Source organism: Apodemus sylvaticus, chromosome 13 (genome assembly GCF_947179515.1).
Source record: "Apodemus sylvaticus chromosome 13, mApoSyl1.1, whole genome shotgun sequence".
NCBI classification, from domain to species: Eukaryota; Metazoa; Chordata; class Mammalia; order Rodentia; family Muridae; genus Apodemus; species Apodemus sylvaticus.
In genome coordinates, this window is record NC_067484.1 from 16731679 (window position 1) to 16754362 (window position 22684).

The 22684-nt window shown below is 48.0% G+C and overlaps 1 protein-coding gene across 1 annotated transcript in view; it reads right to left on the reverse strand.

The window, feature by feature from the left end:
* The window catches only part of Pard6g (par-6 family cell polarity regulator gamma), a 72789-nt gene that overhangs the window by 49775 nt on the left and 330 nt on the right, over positions 1-22684 (reverse strand). The window lies entirely within an intron of this gene.

A 22684-nucleotide genomic window follows, 5' to 3' on the forward strand; every position in this document is an offset into this window, starting at 1 on the left:
AGAATATTGTTGAAAAATTAAAGAGGGTACAAATGGATGAAGACATTCTATGTTCATGGATTACAGAACTTCTCCTTAAAAAGGAAATGCTCTCTGAGTTGCCCTGCAGATTCAAAGGGACCCTCATCAAAATCAGCTGCCTTTGGAAGGGTAACTTCCAAAAAGTTACCTAAAAGTTGGTCCTAAAAGTACTTGGACATGTGGAAGACACAAAAGGTCCAGAAGAATCAAGCTTGAAAAGAAGAACTGGAGGACTCACACTTCCTAATTTCAAACTTCCTAGTCTGGTGCTGATACACTGTGATGATTAATCATGTCAGTTGTACCGGATTGAGAAGTACCTGGGACAGTGGGTTCTCAACCTTCCTGATGCTGTGGCCCTTTAATAAAGTTCCTTGTGTGGTGGTGACCCCCACAAACCATAAACTTCATTGCTATCTCACAACTGTAATTTTGCTAGTTATGAATCATAATGTAAATATCTGATATACAGGATATCTGATATGTGACCCCGGAGAAAGGATCGTTTGATTCCCCAAATGGGTTGCCACCCACAGGTTTCAAGGTTGAACCACTGACCTAGGAGACCACTAAAGCATATCTCTGTGCGTGTAACTGAGAGGGGACGCCCCGCCTTGGTATGAATGCTCCCATCCCATGATCTGGGGCTCAGATATAATAGGAAGAAAGAATGCACTAGACCAGGCGGGCATGTACTCTCTCTTGCTTTTGGCACTGGAGTGTGAAGTGCTCTGCCTTGCCATGGGCTCTGTACCCATGATGGACTGAGGTGCTGCACTGAGGTAACCCTTCCCTCCTTCAGCTGCTCATGCTGCCATCGTATCACCGTGACCCCATAGCCTGACTGACACATACATGATCAATGAATGGAATAGAACTGATACAAATATATGGAATAAAACACTTAATTTGTGACCAGCTAAATATCAAGACAATCCTCTGAGAGAAGAATAATCTTTTCAACAACTACTGTTGGGATAACCAAATACCTATATGAGAACAACAGACTCCTAGTTTACACCTCATGTCACCTGACTCAAACACTGATTCAGGGCTGAAGGGGATTGCTCATGCCTTTAATTCTAGGACTCAGGAGGCAGGATCTCTGAGTGTGAGCTAGCTCTAGGACAACCAAAGAACCCTGACTTAAAAAAAAAAAAAAAAAAAAAAAAGCTGGGCGGTGGTGGTGCACGCCTTAATCCCAGCACTTGGGAGGCAGAGGCAGGCGGATTTCTGAGTTCGAGGCCAGCCTGGTCTACAGAGTGAGTTCCAGGACAGTCAGGGCTACCCAGAGAAATCCTGTCTTAAAAAACAAAAACAAACAAACAAACAAAATCTTAAAAAAATCTTTAAAAAAAAGGTACTGATTGTATCATGGAGTAAACCGAGAGCTGTTATTTCAAAAACTCTTAATATACACAGGATTAAATTTTTAATTACTTAGGGTTAGGCAATTATTACTTAGATATGATACCCATGGCATACACATCAAAAGAAAACATTAGGCAAACTGGATTTCATTAAAACTTAAAAGTATTGTGCATTGAACGATACTATCAAGAAAGTGGAAAGGTTATTTACAGGATGGGGAAAACATCTGCAAGTTAAACACCTGATTAGGAAATTGCATCAAGATTATATAAAGAACTTTGAAAATTCAACAGGAGGCTGCCAGATATACAGGCGTATGCACCTGGGGGGACAGCGCATGGCAGACAGATCTCTATGAGTTCAAAGCCAGCTTGGTCTAGAAGCCAGCTTTCTATAGAAAGCTCCGAGGCCAGTGCCACATAGAAAGTGCCTGTCTCAAACAAAACAATGTAACTCAACAACAGAAAGACATTCACCCCAACAACGAAGGTCAACCAACTAGATTAGACATTTCTCCAAAGAAGATGCACAGATGGCCAGTTAACACCTGAGCAGACCATGCTCGGCACTGCCAGTCACTGGACAGCTTTCTCAAAGCCAAGAGTCCTCCAGACCACACATGACCACCTTTTCCTCAGCATCTCTCTTAACTGGCTGCACTATCTCTATTAATAAACTCCAACCTTGGAAAGTCTTTATTGAGTCACGCCTATGGCTCTGAAGGGCATCCTCCAAAGGTCCACGTGAACTTGCAAGGAGGTGGAGTCTGCGGAGCCATGGTTCATGAGGTCAGTGGTTCACTCTGCCACAGGCCCCAGTCTGTACCTACGGCCTCACCACAGGCCTCACACATTCCCGTCTGTACCTACGACTTCACCACAGGCCTCACACATTCCCGTCTGTACCTACGGCCTCACCACAGGCTCAGAACAGGATTTTGGATCAGAACTTCCAGAATCACAAGCCGAAATACACCTTCTTTCTCGTTCTAAGTGATTTGCCTCAGATATCTTCTGATAGTAAAAGAACTCCAATTAGTAAGTTGCCATTTCAAGTCTATTTGAATGGCCATGATAAAAATGATGGAAGCATGCTAGTGTGAATGTAGAGGGATATGAAGCCTTCAGACATTTTTGGTAGCATTTAAATAGTTGGCAAACAGTTTGGCAGTTCCTTAAAGTGCTGAACAGAATTGCTATATAAAAGACCACTTCACCTCTAGGTATATAATCACAAAGATGAATACCTGTGTTCATGCAAAGAGCAAATAAATACAATGTTTGTAACAACATTGTCTTCAAAATGAAACAAGTATTCTGTTGTCCAACAGGGCAAACTAAGCAGGCAATACCCAGAATTGTTCAGTGCTCAATAAATGTTGTATCAATCCATGCTATAACAATGAAGGACCTTGAAAATATAATCCTAAAAGGAAAAGGAAAAAACGACCTGAAAGGCTGTTTATTACACATTCTACTTATATGTTATGTCTTGAATAGGTGAATCAGAACGGATAAAAAGTGTAATATAGAAATGAAAAAAAAAATTAAGAGAGTGGTTAGTGGGTATGGTCATAGGGGTTCTGTCTGGGTGAAGAAAATATTCGAAAATTAGATCATGGTAATGACTGTACAACTCTGAGACTATATGAAAAACCACTGAATTTTACAATTCATAGGTGTGAATTTCATTTCCTATTAATTATAGTGTCTACAGCTGTTATTTAAAAGAATTCACCTTAAAGATTATGTTTGTGAAACAGCCAGTTGGAAAGGCTCGTCAGAAGCCATGATTAAAAACATGGAAATCTGTACAGAGGCGCTGGACAGGTGCTACACGTGGAGGCTCCAGTTCTACTTCTGCAAACAGCAAGACCCATGACAGCGGGGGCCGAGCACTTGTCAGCTACAGCTCAGAGAACATGTACAGTTAAGAGAGCAGGGAAGGCCAGGCCCTATGACTCTGGACCTTTGGAAGGAGGCGTGGGTTGTGAGGCTCGGGCTGGCTAAGCTGACAAGGCCAGCTTTTCCAGTTTGGATGGGAAGGAGGTCGGAGGAGGGCAGGTGCTCTGAGCAGGGTGGGACTGGCCTCCCTCACACTCCTGCCTCCGCCCTGACCCCGAACTGCAGAAGTTCTCCTGTTCTTCTCTAATTCAGAAACTCAGTTAATATAACTGGTGTTTCTGGAGTCAGAGGGCTCTGGGCATTACTTTCATTATTCAACACACGTCACCATCACTACTGAAATTCCTAACTTCCTAAGTTAAAAGACGGCGTTGTGATTTTATTTTTCTTAATACTTCAAGGGATATGTAAACTTACCATATGTATTTCCGTGTAGAAACACATTTAATGCAGAGCTTGGATGGCTCTAGAGTCCTCTTCCTACAGGAGTCTTATGGTCAGCAGGGTTGAACCAAGTGTGCTAGGAAACTGGCAGAACTCCGTCTGCTCAGCTGTCATTTTGGCCTTGAGTAAACTGCAAGCTTCTCACCTCCCAGGAGGCTCCCTTACAAATCCCCATGCTGATGGCTCAGGGAAAGTAAGAGACTCACCCAAGGCCACAAAGTAACTTGATTCTGGGCTGGTTGGAAGTGGGACCTTTAATTCTTGACTCTTTGTTGTTCTTTCTGAAGCATTTAACTGTGGCCACTGGTAGCCAAGAGTCCATGCATTTCTCTTACTATAGAAAACAGAGCAGTTTAGAAAACAATCTTAAAATGGCCCCTTAAGGTGCTTAAATTCTAGAGCTGATTGTCAGTTGATGGGGCTTTTCAAGATGACTGGCTCACAAGAGGTCTGCTAGAACCAATCCTGGGGCCTCCTAAGAGAAACCAATCATCAAGAGCGGTCCTTCGTAGGGTTTACTTTGTCCTACACGCTTCCCTCTTCCTGTGTCTCTGCTTCCTAGCTGCCGTAGCATGAATGACTCTGCCTTGCCACAGGTCCAGAGCTAGCCATGCAGGGACTGAATCCCCTGAAACGGTGAGCCAAAATAAATTGCTTCTCTTTTAAAGTTGTTTTTCAAGTATTCTAACACTTGATAAAAGGCAATTAATACATGGTCCCCAGACTTCATATCAAAGTCATGCAGATACTTTTTTTTCACTGAAAAACATCTTGGGAAAGAGGCTTGGAGAGATGGCTCAGAGTCCAAGCGCATGCTTGGACTGCTCTTCCAGAGACCTGAGTTTGTCCGGCAGCTCATAAGCCCCTGTGTAACTCCAGGAGGACCCAATGCCTCTGGCCTCTGCAGGCATCTGTATTCACACACACACACACACACACACACACACACACACGCGCGCGCGCGCACACACACGCACACGCACACGCACACACACACACGTTTAAAACCAATAAAAATAAATAGAAACACTTCTTGCTGAACAAGCAGCACCTTTGGCTGGACACTGTTCCTGGCGACCTGCATGTCCTCATTTGGAGTCTATGGTAAGCCTGGCTACCACCTCAAGCTGAGTCCTGACAGCATCTTCCTTCCAGGTTCAGAGAAATGAAAACTGACAACAGCACTGTTCTTACATGCTGCTGTCTCCCCACTGAGGCTTGGATCTGAGCCCGCTGGGTCCTCTGACATCACAGAAGGAAGGTCTTCTACCAAGCCCATCATCATTTTGTAGGAGACCCATGCCTTGTCTTGTTCAGAATGTCTATTTAGGGCCAAGAGATAGAGATACAGCACCTCGGCTCTCTGGCTATTGTGAGGAGATGTGTCATCTCCTTTATGGAGGTAGGCAACAAAACTCCAGCAGCGGAAGGACTTACCCTTGATCCCTCACTCCCTGCCAGCATCTGAGTTATTTGAGAGATCACTTCCCTTTCGATCGGGTTTCACAAAAAGGCAGAATAAAAACTGAAAGGGACACATTTCTCACTGCCTGTCATCCTTTGTCATTCAAAACATTCTGCTTTTGAGAAATATTCTTTCCCCTTCTGCACCCAAGTTAAATCACTGCTTGTCTCTGCACTGACCAGAGAAGTGGGCCACGTCACAAGCATAGTGGTTTTGGGTCAATTGACAGAAACCAGTCTCATTCAAGATACCTTTAGAAGAAGGATAGCCTGGTGTTTGGTGCTGCTCCCAGGCACACCAAACCTGGAGACCACATGATTCCTGTGTGCCTGAGCCTAGGGTGTCCCTGCTGTAGCAACATTAGCCTAGGCTGCTTCCTAAGGGTCCCACAGATGTATAACTGATGGAGACATCACATGCCTTACAGAAGTGCCCAATGGATATGGCAAGAATGCCATGTCTAACAAGCACACCTCTTTAAAATAAAGATAGCATCCCTTTCTGTATGGGATGAGCAGGGATACAACCATGTAATTCTGAACTCAGAAGGGATTCAGGATTTACCACCACTCATCCTCCTCCCCAAGCAATCAGCGATTCCACCTTTGATGTCGTCAAAAGATTTGACGAGAAGAAGGGTAAACTCACAGGAACTGTATGCCCTCCTTCCCATTGACAGAGTCTTGCTATGCCGTCTTGGCTGGTCTTGAACTTGCTTCCCTACCTCTGAAATCCTGGGTTCAAGGCAGGTGCCATCTCACCCTGTCTTCTTCTCCAAACAATAGTAGCAAATGAGCTATCTACAAGGGCACACCCACTTTTCTCATTAAATTGCTATATTGTGAACACACACACACACACACACACACACACTGGCCTGGTGTTATGGTCTATGGGGGAGATACCCCAACTTACAGATACCCTCTGACTTGAAAAGGGTTATTTTTACTTAGTTGCTGGCTTCCTAAGGCGGTGACAGGACAGGGCACCATCTGTTTCATACTGACAAGTGAAAGCTTGCTGAAGATCGGGTATCTACACCAGCCAGCATTGGCTCAGGGACCAGTCCACCTCCCATACCCAAGCAGTGACACATTTGAAGAAGTTAATCTGTATTAGGAAGTAGCAGGGATTGCCTAACTCACCACTGAACTAATGAATTAAGCCCACTAATGAGCTTTAAGCCACGAAGTCTACAGAAGCCTGTACACTGGCGCTGGCTTAAAAGGCCATGAAGCAAGATGGGATGAGAAAGACGGGAAACAGGTCCACATTTTTCACAGCAGTGGGCTCCACTAGCCGTGCTGGGGCACATATATTTCCCAAATTCTCTACCCTTCTGAAGTCACATGCTGGCCAACATGCTGGCAAAACCAAGGAGGCGACGTTCCAAAGAATAACTGTAACTTCAAGACTAAGGGCCTCAGCCAAGTGCCAGAGGTACCTCCTGGTTGCCTGGAGGCACTGGGTGCAAACACAGAAAAGGGGGAGGGGCTTTGTTTCCCAGAATTACCAAAGAAGGAAAGAGAGTTAGCCAATCACTGTGGCGTACTTGCTTGCTTTTGGCTAACTCGAGTGGGGGCCCAGTTAACCCTGAACTGTAGCCCGTATCATACACATGCTGTAGGCAGAACTCTGAGGCCTCCACTGCAGTCCCATCCTCAGTAGACACTAGGAAGAAAGCACCTGAGGATGCTTCATCAAAAGGCAGCGCAGAGAGCACTGAGCTATCCTGGCTGAGGGAGGGCCAGGACACTGACAGAATGTCCTTTTAAGGGATACCCTTTTCTTTATTTAAACTTCAAACTCTAGGAGCTTACTCAATGAACCAATTTTCTCTTGTGCTTCAGAGTCCTACAAGAACATGATCTCCATCTTAACCATTAAAGGGCTTAGTATGTGTCTTAGTCAGGGTTTCTATTCCTGCACAAACATCATGACCAAGAAGCAAGTTGGGGAGGAAAAGGTTTATTCAGCTTACACTTCTGCATTGCTGTTCATCACAAAAGGAAGTCAGGACTGGAACTCAAGCAGGGTTGAAAGCAGGAGCTGATGCAGAGGCCATGGAGAGATGTTCCTTACTGGCTTGCTTCCCCTGGTTTGCTCAGCCTGCTCTCTTATAGAACCCAAGACTACCAGCCCAGGGATGGTACCACCCACAAGGGGCCCTCCCCCCTTGATCGCTAATTGAGAAAATGCCCCACAGCTGGATCTCATGGAGGCACTTCCCCAACTAAAACTCCTTTCTCTGTGATAACTCCAGCCTGTGTCAAGTTGACACACAAAATCAGCCAGTACAGTATAGTAGCAGTGGACAAGACCTTAACTGAATGGTCAAGCAAGGAATGGTGTATTGAGTATGCCTACTTTCATTCACCCACTTAATGGTCTCAGGATATCTTTGTGCCCAGAAGCTATCCTACACTTAGGACGTGAGGGGACCCAGAAAGGAAATGCCTGCCTGCCCTCAGGAAATCTGTGCCCTCAGAAGGTGGGCAGCATGAAATAGAAAACAGCCAACTCTCCAGTGAGTTAGGCCATAAGAATCATGGGAAAAACAGAAGTGGGAGGACTCTATGGCCTTCAGGGTCACACGTGATGGAACTGTTGTGCCGGTCAGCCCCCTAAAGCTGGCTCTGCCTGGGATGTCTCAGGCTCCTAGGTCTCCTCAGCTGCTTCTCTAGGAAGGAGGCTATACTTCCCAACCTGTGACCTACTCTTCAGCCCCACTTTCCCAGTAGCCTTGGCTTTGGTCTCAGCAGACTGTACCTGTGAACTACAGCCACAGCCGTTTCTCCCGTCTGGGACGGGGTGTAGCTCACAATGTCCAGATTGCCCAAGATACCTCAAGTGCTGCTGGCTTGCAGACAGGCAACCCTTTCTGGCTCCCTAGAGCCTGAAGTGCTAGCTTCATCCCTTCCCCCTCTGGAGGTGGGATCTACCTCAGAGGGTCCTAGATGGGTTTTCTCCAACTAAAATTATTCTCGTTGTATCTCTGTTCCCAGCCATGGTGCAGGAGGGACATAGATCTAGCTGGAAAGGCACTTGCTTATTTGTATCCCCACCAAAGCACCGGAGGAGTAAGATAGTGGGAATGAGGCAGTCAAGAAGGGCTCTACAGTAGGCAAGTGTAGGAATGCCCATAACCCAGGCCTGGAGAAACCAGGAAACGGCCTCCCTCCTCTCCAGCATTTAGTGCCTAGAAACTAAACTCTACCCAAATTCAATTACCTGGATCTAAGGACTCCAGGCACCTAACAGAGGGGCTCCCAGCAGGCCAGCATGTCTCAGAGGCTCAGGGGAATGCACAGTAATTGAGAGAGGAGAGAGGGCCTGAATGTGCCAACTGCTTTGGACCTCGAAGGGTGTGGACACCTGCCTTTACCAAGACATTTATGTTCAGACTCCTTCCAAACCCAGGGGGTCCTCGTTCTGCTCCCAGCCAAGAACAGAGCAGAGGCCTGACTCACTATCTTGAACTAGAAGGCTTATTGTGAATGGAAAGCTCTTCCATCTTTCTATACAAGAAGAGCTCCACAGACTAAACAAAATCTGTCCTGCAACTCCAGAGGCTCCACTGGACCCAGCCCTACAAGGCCTGCTCCTGCAAGGATCTGCCCTGTAGGGTTGAGCTGTACAGGGAGGGCCCTGCTCTACAATCCTCTTCCCCTCAGGCCTCTCTTGGCTAGACCCACCCTTGTAGGCTCTGCCTTGTAAAGATACTCTGCTATAGGGCCCTGCAAATGAGATCAGACTCACGCAACCAGAAGCCCCTGGGTATTCCCACAAATAACATACACCAAAATACTTACAGCAATGAAAAAATGGAACCAGTGAATGAAAGAGCATGTTGTAGACCAGATCGGCCATATCCACAGACAGAAATACCAGATGAAGCCAAAAAAGAAGTGATGTTTTAAAGATGGTCCAAGAATCCAGGGACTTCTTTACAATGTGTGAGAAAAACAGCACTCAGTGCTGAATTTGCTCTGTGAGTCCGATGAGGTCAAAAAATATTTGGACACAAAACAACAATGGAACAAATCCTGGCCTAAGGATCTCTGAGAGGGAAGTCCAGCACACTGAGGAGGTTGGCCTGCTGGTCCCAGGGTTTTAGAATGCACGGGCTCCTACTCAGACATGACCTTGAACACACAGCACCAACATCCAGGCTTACAGGGACAATGGGGCTCTGAAGAGTCAATTTAAGGAACAGCTCCTTCCTTATTCTTTATTTTTGAGAAACAATGCCACATATCCCAGGCTGGTCTTGGATTTGCTTATAACCAAGGGTGACCTCCTTCAACAGTTAATCCTCCTGCCTCTACCTGCAGGCATGTTCCATGCCTGGTTTAGGTGGTGCTGAGAATCAAACCCAGGTTTTAGCACATGCTATGCACTCATTCAGTCTCCTGAGCTGGATCCCCAGCCCTCAGTGGTAGTCTCCAGACCGACAACTAGGGCTGTCAACAGCTATTCACAGTTAGGGTCTACATTTCAGTATTTGTTCATTCAAGAAAACTTCAAGTAAGGCCTGCTAGGGCTGGCCCTGGGCTGAGGTGAGCAGATGGTACTGAACGAACAACCTGCCTTCACGTGGCTGAAGGTTTGCTGACAGGGTGGAAATCAGTCAGCAGTCACATATGCTGCACATAATTACAGACCGGGAAATGCCGGGGAAGGGACTGACAGTCAGGCCTTAATTTAAACTGGGTGTGTGAAGCAAGTAAGTCATTAGGTAAGGAGACAGGGGGAATACACGCTTCATCTATGGTACAAACTGAAGGGCAGTGTGGGCCAGACACACAGTGCCCTGCCCTGTGCCAGGCGCTGTAGGGAAAGAATAGGAAGGCCATCAGTGGCACAAGATGAGGCCCTCTGCATGTCTCTAATGTTCCCACTAGTCATGGAGATGGGTCCTAGCTTCACAACAACCTAACTCCAGAGGAAGGACTCAGGCAGGGTCAATGATGGCTCCACCCAGGTTATGGCTGAGACTTGCCTTGCACAGTTAGAGACATGGCCAGAGCAGGATTTGTTAAGGCAAAAGAACCTGGATCATAGTCATGATATATTCCAACTTGAATGGGGAGTGGGTGGGGTGAGATGGATGGATGGACAGATGACAGATAGATAGAAGATGATAGATGATAAAGAGATGATAGATGGGATATATATGATATATATGTATGCATATATATGTATATATAACATGACATGTACATATCATATACAATATATATCATATATATTAGGGAAATGATAGATATAGATAGATAGATAGATAGATAGATAGATAGATAGATAGATAGATAGATAGATAGACAGTAGGGAGATAACAGATATACCATAGGCGATGCTCCGGATGGCACACTGGGACTCAACTTAGAATCAGGACAGAAGTCTGTGAGTCAGCCAGGGTGGTGCTTGGTCCTTTCCTGTGTCTTGTCCTCCCACTGCCACTGTGTGATGATGGCACAACCGTCATACCTGCTTTACTGCCTGGACCAGCACCACTGGGTGCATGACTGCCTAGGGTGACTTCTAGGCCAAGAGCTCTCAGTAGAGTGTCCCCACCCTCACCCCCACCCCTGGAAGCCATGCACCTCTGAGGAAGGCCTGTACCCTGGCTCATGCGGGGGGGCTTTGCACTGCAGACCTAAGGTAGGCAGGGCAGGGACGAAGGCCAGAGACAAACAAGCATGACAGAGATGAAAAAGTCACTGCCAGGCAGCCTACGTGTACTCTTCAATCCTGACAGGAAGTCTACATACAGACAGGTACCGCTATGGTAGAGAGGAATCACTGTCCCGTTTTACAGAGCAGGAGAGCAAGACCTAAGAGCAGTGGCTCTTAATATGTAGGTCTTGACCTCTCAGGGATTGCCTATCAGATGCCCTGCGTATCAGATATTTATATTATAATTCCTGACAGTAGCAAAATGACAGTTATGAAATAGCAGTGGATTAATTTTATGGCTGGGAGAGTCATCACAACATGAGGAACTGTATTAATGATGGGTCACGGCATCAGGAAGGTTGAGGACTGCTAAGCTAGAGGGCTCCATTGACCTGCTCAGTAGTAAGGCCCCAATGAGGAAGCTGAGGCCTGCTTGTAAGAGCGATGGAGACAACTGTACTACGACGGTCAGAGACAAGGGCGACTAGAGTTGGAAGGTTGGTCTGAAGCAATGGACTGGCATGGGGAAGAGGGGCTGCCAGTGAGGAAGTGGGCTGCTTGGTAGCTGGGCAGAGACAGACTCTAGGTAGGTGGAGTGTGAATGTAGCCACTCACCTGTCTCCACCTCCATGGGACTTTCCTGAACTGTAAACCCACAGCGAGGAGCCTCCTTACAGAGCAAACAGTCTGACCCATGCTTATGAAATGTCGGAGAGTCGGGCAGTTTGCAGGCTGGGAGCTGCACAGGGGATGCCAGCTGGTCCTGGTGACTCACCAGGACACAGGTTCAGACAATAGAGTCGAGGTGGGAAGAAAGCACCATGCTCAAGACTACAGCAGCTCCTAGCTCTGCTCCCTGCACTAGCTTCATAACGCCGGGCAGTGCGCTGCAGGTCTTAGACTCCTCGGTAAGCAGTGGGGAAAAGTTGCTCTTTAGGGGGTCTTGTGAGAATCCCAAAGGAAGGCTCGGTGCACTCACGGTGTGTGAGGAGAGCAATATCCCTGGAGCGGCTCGCCGCCTGCAGGCCTGGGAAGGTGGACAGCCCCTCAAGGCTCTCACTGGGTGGGCAGACAGCCCTCCTCATGAACCAAACCTGCAAACTTCTGCATGTCCAGGACAGACCATCTGCGGATGCTTGTACTGTAGACTAGACACGGCTCTGCCTCAGCTGAGCTCAGCTCCTAACTTCTGAGGAATAACTTGGTTTATTAGGCTTGTCCCTTCCACTGCTATAAAGTGGCAATTCTTCGGGGGCACTTTTCAAAACTGAACAGTGCTCTTTTGGTTTGTTTTTAAATAATACCGTGACAGGGATGGAGAGATGGCTCAGCGGTTCAGAGCACTGGCTGGTCTTGTAGAGAGTTCAAGTCCCAACATCCACATGGTGGCTCATAACCATCTATAATGGGATTCGATGCCCTCTTCTGGCATGTCAGTGACAGCATACTCATATAGATAAACGATGACAATGGTGATGATGATGATGATGATGATGATGATGATGATACCATGGGAGACAGAAACTCGACGATTTGGGTGAGTACTAGTCTCTCCTCTCAGCTGTGTGATCCAAAGGGCCTCTGCTAAGTGACCCGACTGTGCCAGGGTCTGGAGAGCCCAGTAATACTTACAGTAATACTGTTGCAGAGAGCCTGCTGTAATACTGCTAAAGGAAATGGGTGATATGCCAAGACTGTGCTCCTGGGCTGTGCTCCCTGCATCCGCCAGACACACTGCACACAGGGCTGGAGCACCCATGCTGGGCTAACAGGCAGGATCAAAGGCTCAGGCTGCTGACGAATGGGAACCTCACAGGATACAGAAGACCATTTAGGAAGCAGCCTAGCCCTGAGCACACGTCCGGGAGACAGCAGGGGGGGGGGGGGTACTGACCTCAGCAGGCAGGTGTGGTGTGTTTCCCAGGAAGTGGAATCATGGATCATGGAACTGGATGGTTCAGGGTGATGTCGCAACTCAAGTTCTGGACTTGAACACCCAGGGCTTAATAGTTTTGTCATGAGTTCTCTTGATGAGCCTCGGGGTCCTCATTGCCACAGAGGAAAACCAGTGCTCTGTAAGGTGTTGTGAACATCAACAGAATGTATGCCAAGTGCCCACAATGAGGCCTGGCACAGATGTTACCCAAGGCTATAACCACCAAACTCATTCAAGCTGGCAAGCAGGTGCCACCGTACCTAGACTTTGCTTATGATGTGTGTCTGTGTGACAGCTTCTCTCACAGGCTTGATCATGTTCCTGAATCAGGCCATATCCGCTAAGCAACGGGTGCTAATCTGGGGCCAGGCTGTGACTGCAAAGGCACCTCTAGGTCCTGTCCATTTCCATCTCCCCCACTGCCAATAGGATCAAAACCCTAGGAAACAGTGGTAGGTCAGGCAACTGCCTGCTTAGACTCAGTAGGGCCATCTCCTAGCAAATATTCCCATCTTCAACAAAAGAAGCATATGTGTATAATTTTTAGACCAAACTGAGCAGATGAGGTGACTCCTCACAGGCTCCAAAATTCAGCATCAACTTCTCAGGGAGAAACTGTGCTGTCTCTCTCCTTTCTCATCTGTCCATAATGGCACTGACAGGCCTTGGGTGGTGTCATGAGCAGGTGCATCTCCTCTGCCCTGCAAGGGACCACCCTGCAGGCAGAGAGGTTTATTTCTCCCATAGCAACACCCTGCTATTTCAGAACACTGAGGGAGTGAGGCCACACTGACTATCCGGAGGCGGGGCAGCCAGTGGCTTAGGCCCCTGAGCCATGGAGAACAGGATACTAATATTACTTTCATTGCTAAATTCCTCTCCAACAGCTGACTACCTAAAAACAATACCACACAAAGCCCTCAAATTTCTCTTCCATGATAGCGCCTCTGAGGGTCTTTCTGTGGTATCACATGTTCCTTTCAGAAAGCCATCTGAGGAGAGGTTTCCTGGGCCTAGGTACCTATGCCTCATCGACTCGGTCCGATAAGCAGGGAGGGAGGCCTGTCCTCATAGAATGATGTCACATTTAGCTTTCACAAGCACACCAAGATGATAAAATGAAGAAACAGATGTATTTCCTCAATAGCCAGGACTCTGAAGAGGAGCAGAGAAACCCTGTGGTGCTTTGATGTACTGAGAAGACACAGAACCTCAGTACCCTCCAGTGTGTATGAATGAGAAAATGCCCAGGGAAACCACCCCTGCCCCCCATAGCGAGGCGGAGTGCAAGATTTCGGCTCTCTAGGTTCCATGGCCTACCAAGCATGAGGCTTTGTTCCACAGACACTACTTCCTTGTTTTAAAGGAAGACAGTCCAATCTTCCCTGCACACCACCAAAGGAAGAATACCAGAGATGGCCCATGATCTGCTGTATGTGGGCACAGGCCGACCCTCACTCATCTCACCTTCAGTCACAACCCCCAGCCCACCACAAGGTGAATGAACTAATGGAAGGTCAAGACATTTAAGTACAGAAGCAACCATTCAGCCACGGTGAGGCCTTGCAAGAGCCTCTTCACTCACACACTGGCAGTCGGCACCCAAAACTCTGCAAAAATAAACTTCTCTTGATTTGCTTTCATCAATCCACAAATATTTAATGAGTTGTTCAGTTCCTCAGAACTGCAGAACTGTGGTGCTTCAGACAAAAACCTGAAAAGAGTAAAATCCACAGACCCCCACACAGCACTGCCATTTTATACATCTGGAGGACCCCAGACCTAACCCAGGCCACACTGCCTGGCACTAAGCACTGGCAGTATGCACTGCCTTGGTTTGCTGGAGGGTCACTGAATGGGTCAGGGTAGCAGACAAGCTACAAACTGGATGTTGGTGGTCCACACATGGATGTAGGTGGTCCACATATGGATGTTGATGGTCCACACATGGATGTAGGTGGTCCACACATGGATGTAGGTGGTCCACACATGGATATAGATGGTTCACACATGGATGTAGGTGGTCCACACATGAATGTAGGTGGTCCACACATGGATGTAGGTGGTCCACACATGGATACAGTTTGTCCACACATGGATATATATGGTCCACACATGGATACATGTGGTCCACACATGGATGTAGGTGGTCCACACATGGATACAGTTTGTCCACACATGGATACATGTGGTCCACACATGGATGTAGGTGGTCCACACATGGATGTAGGTGGTCCACACATAAATGTAGGTGTTCCACACATGGATGTAGGTGGTCCAGGCATGGATACAGTTGGTCCACACATGGATACAGTTGGTCCACACATGGATGTAGGTGGTCCACACATGGATGTAGGTGGTCCATACATGGATACAGTTGGTCCACACATGGATACAGTTGGTTCACACATGGATGTAGGTGGTCCACACATGGATGTAGGTGGTCCACGCATGGATACAGGTTGTTCACACATGGACAAAGGTGGGCCACATATGAATGTAGGTGGTCCACACATGGATGTTGGTGGTCCACACATGGATATAGGTGGTCCACACATGGATAAAGGTGGTCCACATATGGATGTAGGTGATCCACACATGGATATAGGAAGTCCACACATGTATGTAAGAGGTCCATACACCATGATGAGATGTTGCATAGAGGGTAATGTCAAATTTTGTAGGTATATAAAGCAAGCTTTCCCATCACCCAAGTAAAACACTATACTTCACCCTATCTGCTGATCAGGTATTGAGGTAGGTTTTGGTGGGACCCAATCTAACTTTCAAAGCCAAAGGCCTAAGGAAAGAGAAGTCAGGAGGAAACAGCCACAATGACTGCCATACACCGGCTGCAGGGAGGAGTAGGGCTCCTCTCATCCCCAAGGGCTGGGCCTGGTACACTGGCTGAACAGATCTGCTATGGGGACATGGGTCAGGCTGAATCTTGGAGACCTAGTTCTACCCACATGGAAACCTGGAAATATCAACAGCAGGAGTATCAATGATGTACTTTTAATTTTCCAGGTTTGGTTTAGCTGCTCTTCTCCTCTTGTCCCATAGAATTAGCATTAGTTTTTGTCATGGGCATGGGAGGGCTGCTCTGGGCAGAAAGTTCACCCCAAATCATGTATTTGCCACCTCCAGAAAGTAGATATGTTTTAAAATAGCACCACGAACCATCGCTAAAGTCGTCGTTATAAGGAAAATCCATCTGCTTTCCATCTCAGTCAGTAAGCACTTACTGGGTATGTACCTCATGCAAAACCTCACAGGTTAATGCTGAATCACAGTTGAGAAATGCCAGTAACTTTCTGGGCTGGTCTTCTAGAATGTTCAACTTGATGTGCATGAGAAGGGAGGATTAGAGAAGTCCAAACAAGGAAAAGACTAGAGCCCAACAGGCAGCTGTTGCATCTTCTAGAAGATACAACCTGGGAACTGGTACAGAGAACCCCCAGAGTTACAAAGAGGGCATTCCCAGGAGACAGGCATGGCGACTGACCCTGCAGTCTGATAAGATAAGACAGCTGGGCTGCTGACGTCTGGCTTCACATGTATGTGAGGTTGGGGACTGGGAACACTTCAAGTACTAGGATAAAGCACCACCCCATACATTCCCCATGTTACATCTTCCAAACCCACCCTCCTCTGAAAACAGTGGACACGATGTCTATTTCTTGTCTTTGTATCCCAATACAGGCTCCACACTTGATACACAGTAGTTGTCCAGTAAAAAGAGCAAAACCCCACGATCAAATGACTGGATGGTGTGCAGGACCAGCATTTTTTATTTTTGGTTGTGAGCCTACCCTTTAATGGCTGAGCCATCTCTCCAACCCAAGGACCAGCATTTTATAACCAGCTACTGAACCGAGGGTTTCCCTTGAGGACATGCATCTAGAACCTTTTTCCACAATTCAAGGAAAAGAGAACATCTTAAAACCAAATGACACAGTCTCAGTTGCTCCATGAGCTCCGGAACTGATGTAGGGTCTCTTATACTAACTGGGGACACTGGGATGTGGTGTCTGTGCCCTGGTCTGGACTCCATGACGTAGCAGTCCCTGAGAGCCATAGCCTTCCCCACTTGTCTTAGTCAGCGTTTCTTTCCCTGCACAGAACACCATGTCCAAGAAGAAAGTTGGGGGGTGAAAAGGTTTATTCAGTTTACACTTCCACATTGTTGTTCATCACCAAAGGAAATCAGGACAGGAACACACAGAGCAGGACTTTGGAGGCAGGAGCTGATGCAGAGGCCATGGAGGGATGCTGCTTACTGGTTTGCTTCCCCTGGCTCACTCAGCCTGCTTTCTTATAGAACCTAAGACCACCAGCCCAGGGATGGCACCACCCACAATGGGCCCTCCCCCCTTGATCACTAATTGAGAAAATGCCTTACAGTTGGAGCTCATGGAGGCATTTCCTCAAGGGAGGCTGCTTTCTCTGTGATAACTCCAGCTTGTGTCAAGATGACACACAAGACCAGCTGTACACCACTCGTGGCCGTATGCTGCTATGGCACTGACTGGATTTCAGAACCTGTTAGACTCTGGGTAGGGCAAAGACGTTCCCAGGTGTTCAATGTCTCCTTATGTATCATGGAAGTGATAGGAAAGCCCATTTTATGGGTTATGATTGGGATCGATGAATTCTTTCTTTAGTGTACTGGGAACCATGTCTGGCACATATTTCTCACATGTACTGGGGATGTTAGATGTTAACTGCTCTACAATGGGACCCTTTACACAGAGGATAGTACCTCATCTGTACCATGTTTTACATCCCCGGTGTGTCCTGTATAGCTTTAGTGTCCAGAGCATGGCTTAGGAGTGTGTTGGGAGGGAACTGAGGGGCTACAAAGGAGTCTAACACCTGCATTTTGGGGCCTGGATTTAAGCCCCAAAGGAATTGAGAGATCAGGAAGCATGTGGGTTTGTACATAAACAGCTGGACACAGCTGCCTGTGTGTTCTGCTGCTGTCACGTCATGCTCCCTTCATGTTGTCCCTAAAGGACCAGGAGACCCTTTTAAGTCAAGACACACTTCTCTGTCAATCTAGACATACTTCATGGACACTTGAGCTTCTGAGACCTTTATCGGTCCCATTTTGTAATTTCTGACACCATTCCTTCCTCTAAACTTGGGAGAACCCCAGCCCAGTATCTGGAATGCCCCAGGTCCCAGGCAATAGTCTCCCTCCTTAGCGAGATACAGTAAAGATATATAGTCACCACACACCCAGAAAAGGTGGCAAACCTTCTGGGGGCAGTGACATCATCCATGTTCCTCAAACTAACATCCCACCTAGGTCCCTGTCAAGAGCCTGTCCTAAATGCAACTTCTCAAGTCAAGGCCCAGAGCCTGTTGAAACACATACGTGCACAGATACAACAAAGCAGAATCTCAAAAGGGTGGAGCTGACACACAGGTGAGTCAAACCGTGTCCAGGCAGTTCTCAACTGGCCCACAGGAGGCAAGTCCTCAGCCATCCGACAGGGAGGCCTGGCCTAGCTTCCATCCCACCCAGTGTCTCACGCCAGATGGAAGGGTGGGTCCCTGCAGGGCCATGGCAGCCAACACACTCAGCCAGAGATAAGATCTTGGGGATCAGGAGACAGGCTGATAGAAGACATTGTGTGTCTACAGCACAGCTTTGCCAGCCAGCACATGATCAGCCAGGACATCTAGGGGCTACTCTACATATATCCTCCCAGGAGGCCCAGGTTAAAGTCTGAGCTAGGTTATACTAGGGAAAGGATACCAATTCCACTCAGAACCTGGAAGACCAGTCTCACCTGCTCTGGTGGGACGCACCATAGACACACAGCTCCCAAAAGTCAACACAAAGAGAACAGGAAGAGGACTAAGGATAAAACCGAGGAGCTAAAAAGAGATGGACAGATAGCACGCTAGCACCTTTGAGTTTCCAGTTGATTGACAACTCAAGAAATATACAAATTAAATCAGTGGAAAAAGGAACAGGGGAGGGGAATGAATGGATACTAAACAGCATATATAAAACAGCAGAAGCAATTTCTCAGAACATTTTTTAAAAGTTATTGCGTGTGTATGATGTGTACGCTTGCATGTGTGTGTGTTCATGGGCACGCATGCGTGTATGTTGTGATAAGCATGCCAAGAATGTGTGTGGCGATCAGAGAATAACTGAACAACCGAGTGGAGTCAGTTCTCTCCGTGCACCTTTATGTGGATTCCAGGGATCGAACTCAGGAGGCCATTGCCTCCACCACTGGGCCATCTCACCTGCCTAAATATTTATTAATTACGTATTCAAAGCCTTAAAAATGTGCATGTCTATCCCAAGTACTTTTAAATAATAGAGGTCTGTTCTGATTTAATACAACCAATAACTTTCATTTGCCTTATGCTATATATTCTGTATTAACTTTATATAAATACTTCAATATGGTTCACAGCACAGTTTATTATGGGGGAAAACCAGGCAGAAATTCAAACAAGATATTGGTTAAATTAATTATGATTTGACAGGAGATGTAATACTATGTAGTCATTTTTTAAAGTCCTCTAAAAACATTAATGACATGAAGAAACATTTGTCACACACTGCCAGATTGAAAGAGGACTGCATATTATGTCTTTGTGATCCTCGTTCTAGAAACAATAATGTGGTATAAGCACATTAGCACATGCTATCAGAAGGCATGAGGCAGCATCTGAGGGAAGTTTGTCTGCAGACAGAATTACCCTCTTCCAGACTCAAGTTTCTCCAGGGAGGCACAAACACGAAGGAAATCTTCGGTCTCAGACAATACTGAGTGGGCCTCGACGGATACTTTAAAACTGAGTAGAGAGGGGGTCAGACAGAGTGAGCCAGACTTCATGTGTCAATCTTCAGAATGGCTTTGCTGAATGGGGAATAGTTAGAAAAGGCTCTCAGGTGAGGAAAACCATAGACTCTTATTTAGGGGCACAGGACAGACCAGGTGTGGACTGACACTACACGGTGTAGAAAAGAACCTGGAACGGTAATTCATTTAATTTTGGAGTTGGGATGCTGGTGAGGTAGGAGGACCTGAAACTGTATTCTCTGAGACACTAGGGTCCCTGACGGCAGGCAGTGGCCTTCTTGCTATCCTTCAAAGCAGCCTAAGCATTTGCCCTTCTTCCTTCAGCCTGAAATGCTCTGTCCTACAAATCTTCAGTGTCTCCCTTCCGGCTGCAGGTTGGAGAAGCAAAAGTCACAGTGGAGTGAGGAGGGCAGGCAGAAACAGGAAATGGAAAGTGCACGTGGCTCTGGAGAGAGAGATGCTGAGCCAGAGTCAACGATGTCAGGGAATTGTAAGGGAGTATGAAATGGGCGGCCGCCACTAGGCCAAGACCTGTGCTCTCTACATACACACCTGATGTGACCAGGAAGTGGCCGGCGTGGCAAATAATTAATGATCTCAATTCTGAGAAGACGTGTGGCCATATCCAGCACTTACAGCGCTGAGACCCTGATCTGTGGCACTGGATGCAGAGGATTGTGGGTATGCTGCAGTTCCTAACATGTCTTCACCCTCACTGCTTCAATCTCACCTCAGGAGGTGAGCACCTCCTCGGACACCGCAGATAAAGTGACTCTGATAGGGAAGCTAAACACACCCCAAACACAGAGAGGACAAAACTTGGGCGCACTGAGCTGCCATTTTCCTAAGTAAAACCATGGGACTGTAGTTCTGCATGCGAAGTATGTGACATTCTCGCTGATAGAAGGGTCTGCCTCCAGCACAGTGACAAAAGCCCTTGCCGGGAGAGATAGACTCCACAGTAACATATCAACTATCGAGTCGGAGGAGAGCGGGAAGGGTGTGGAAGGAAGAGCCTTATGGGACATTCTGGACAGGCAATGAGGATGGCACACTGTGGGGGAGGGAGCGAGTGACAGCCACCCCAGTGCTGTCTAGGTCGGTGTGGGCCCTGCTAAGTCTCCACTCGAAATAGCATCTGAGCTTGAAGCCTCAGGGACATAGAGTGGCATTTCTCCACTGAGCAGAGCTGGAGGAGGCAGTTTGGGCTGACATGCCAGGGAACAAAGGCAGGTGGCCTATCCTCCCCTAAGCCTGCGTGGATCACAGCCCAGAAATGCAGGATACGGCCCGGTGAGGGCACTTCCTCCAGATCTGTCCCATGGCCTCATTTTGAGTTTGATAATGTACAACACCACACGCAGTGACTGAGCACCAGAACTGTGTGGTTTACACTTGTCAGTTCTCACTCAGTGGTCAGGAGGAATCCTGGTGATGGGTGGTGGTGTACGCTCGCTGTGTTGGTACTCACAAGAGTGTTACACACCTGTATGCACACACAAGCGAGCACATAGCACCCTATTAAGTTCCCTTCCATTCACATAAGAGGTTAACATCATAGTAGGCTAAGGAAAGTGACCTCAGGTCTCTGCATTCTTTCTCAGGTCTGCTTGTGAATGTATCACCAGTTCAAAGCAGTTTAGAGAAATGAAGGGGCTGCCCTCTCCCAGGGCTGAGGAGGCAGGCAACCCACGGCCATTGATGGCCCTGACTTCACAGCTGCATGATTTGGGAGCACTCCTGGACCACAGAGGGGATGGGAAAGAGTCACAGACTTGCCATCTGGAAACAGGGTAGTAACATTATAAGTAAGAGATTCCCCAAATGAGGAGAACCTGTAGTTCACCACAATGGGTCTGCAACAAAACCCTGCTGTTACTGGGGGCCTGTCCCATCCTCAGGACTCTACAGAGACCCTGAAAACCTTACACTAAAGAACTCTTTGTGTCTAGTGAGAGTTTCACCTTCCCAGATAGCAGGCGAATGAATGGATCTCAGGCCTTAGGCCCATATGAAGCATTAGGGAGAACTCACCCTTGGTGACCTGGCCCATTCTGGCATCTCTCCCTTCTCTACCAGAACACCACAGAAACAAGGTTACTTATCTCCTAGTCAGTAAACTAGGGACTTCTCCCACCCGACCCTAAGCAACAGCAGCTCCTTCTCCATCCCGCGGGGTCCATGTTGTAGACCCTCCCAGCCCAAAGCTTTTGCAGTGAAGGAACTGCCTCCGCAGAGAGGGGAAGCGCCAGATCCTATCAGCCAATTATCCAGACACGACTACTCGCAAGTTCGGGCACGCTCTGCCTAGGTACAAGCAGCGGGAGGGGCCTGGGCGCGCCCAGGGGGTCTGAGTCTGCGCCCTAGTTGCGCCCCCCGTAGCGGGATTGTAGTCTGGTCTAGGGGCGGCTCGACCAAATGGGAGTTTATCGGTTTCTGCACCCTAAGAACCTGGGGGATCTAAGGTGGGGGAGCGTCTGGGAAAGATGTCTGGGTGGGAAGGGTGCTCGGGAAGACTGGACTTGGGCCAGGGGTATGATCAAGGGGTCTGGGTCTTGGGGTAAGGGGGTCCTGGGGTTCCGGATCTGGTACCCAGCGCCAAACAGGAGGCTGGGCCAGGGCCCTTATCTGGGAACCGACCGCCAGTCTGCTCCTTAAGGCCAAATAGGCGGCGCAGCCAGGCCCCCCTCCTGATTCTGGCCTCCCAAAGACCCCTCCACGACCCGAATCCCAGCAGTCTCCAGCTCCAAGATCGCCCCGGAAACACAGCCCTCCCCTCCAACGTGTGGCGCGCCCCGGTCTTCTCTAGTTCGTGGAACAAAAGAGCAGCTCTCGTGGAGCTGGTTCAGAGCCTACACTAACTGTCCCATGGCCCTCCGCCGCCGGGCTTTGTGTTAGCATTGGGAGCAGGGAGGTTCGCCTGGGTCTCGGAGCACATCCCACGGACCCTGCGCAGAGGCATGCAGCTCCTAAGCTCCGAAGTTGGCGACGCAGGTCGCCTCCTACACTGCTCCAGTTTCCCTCCGCGGGG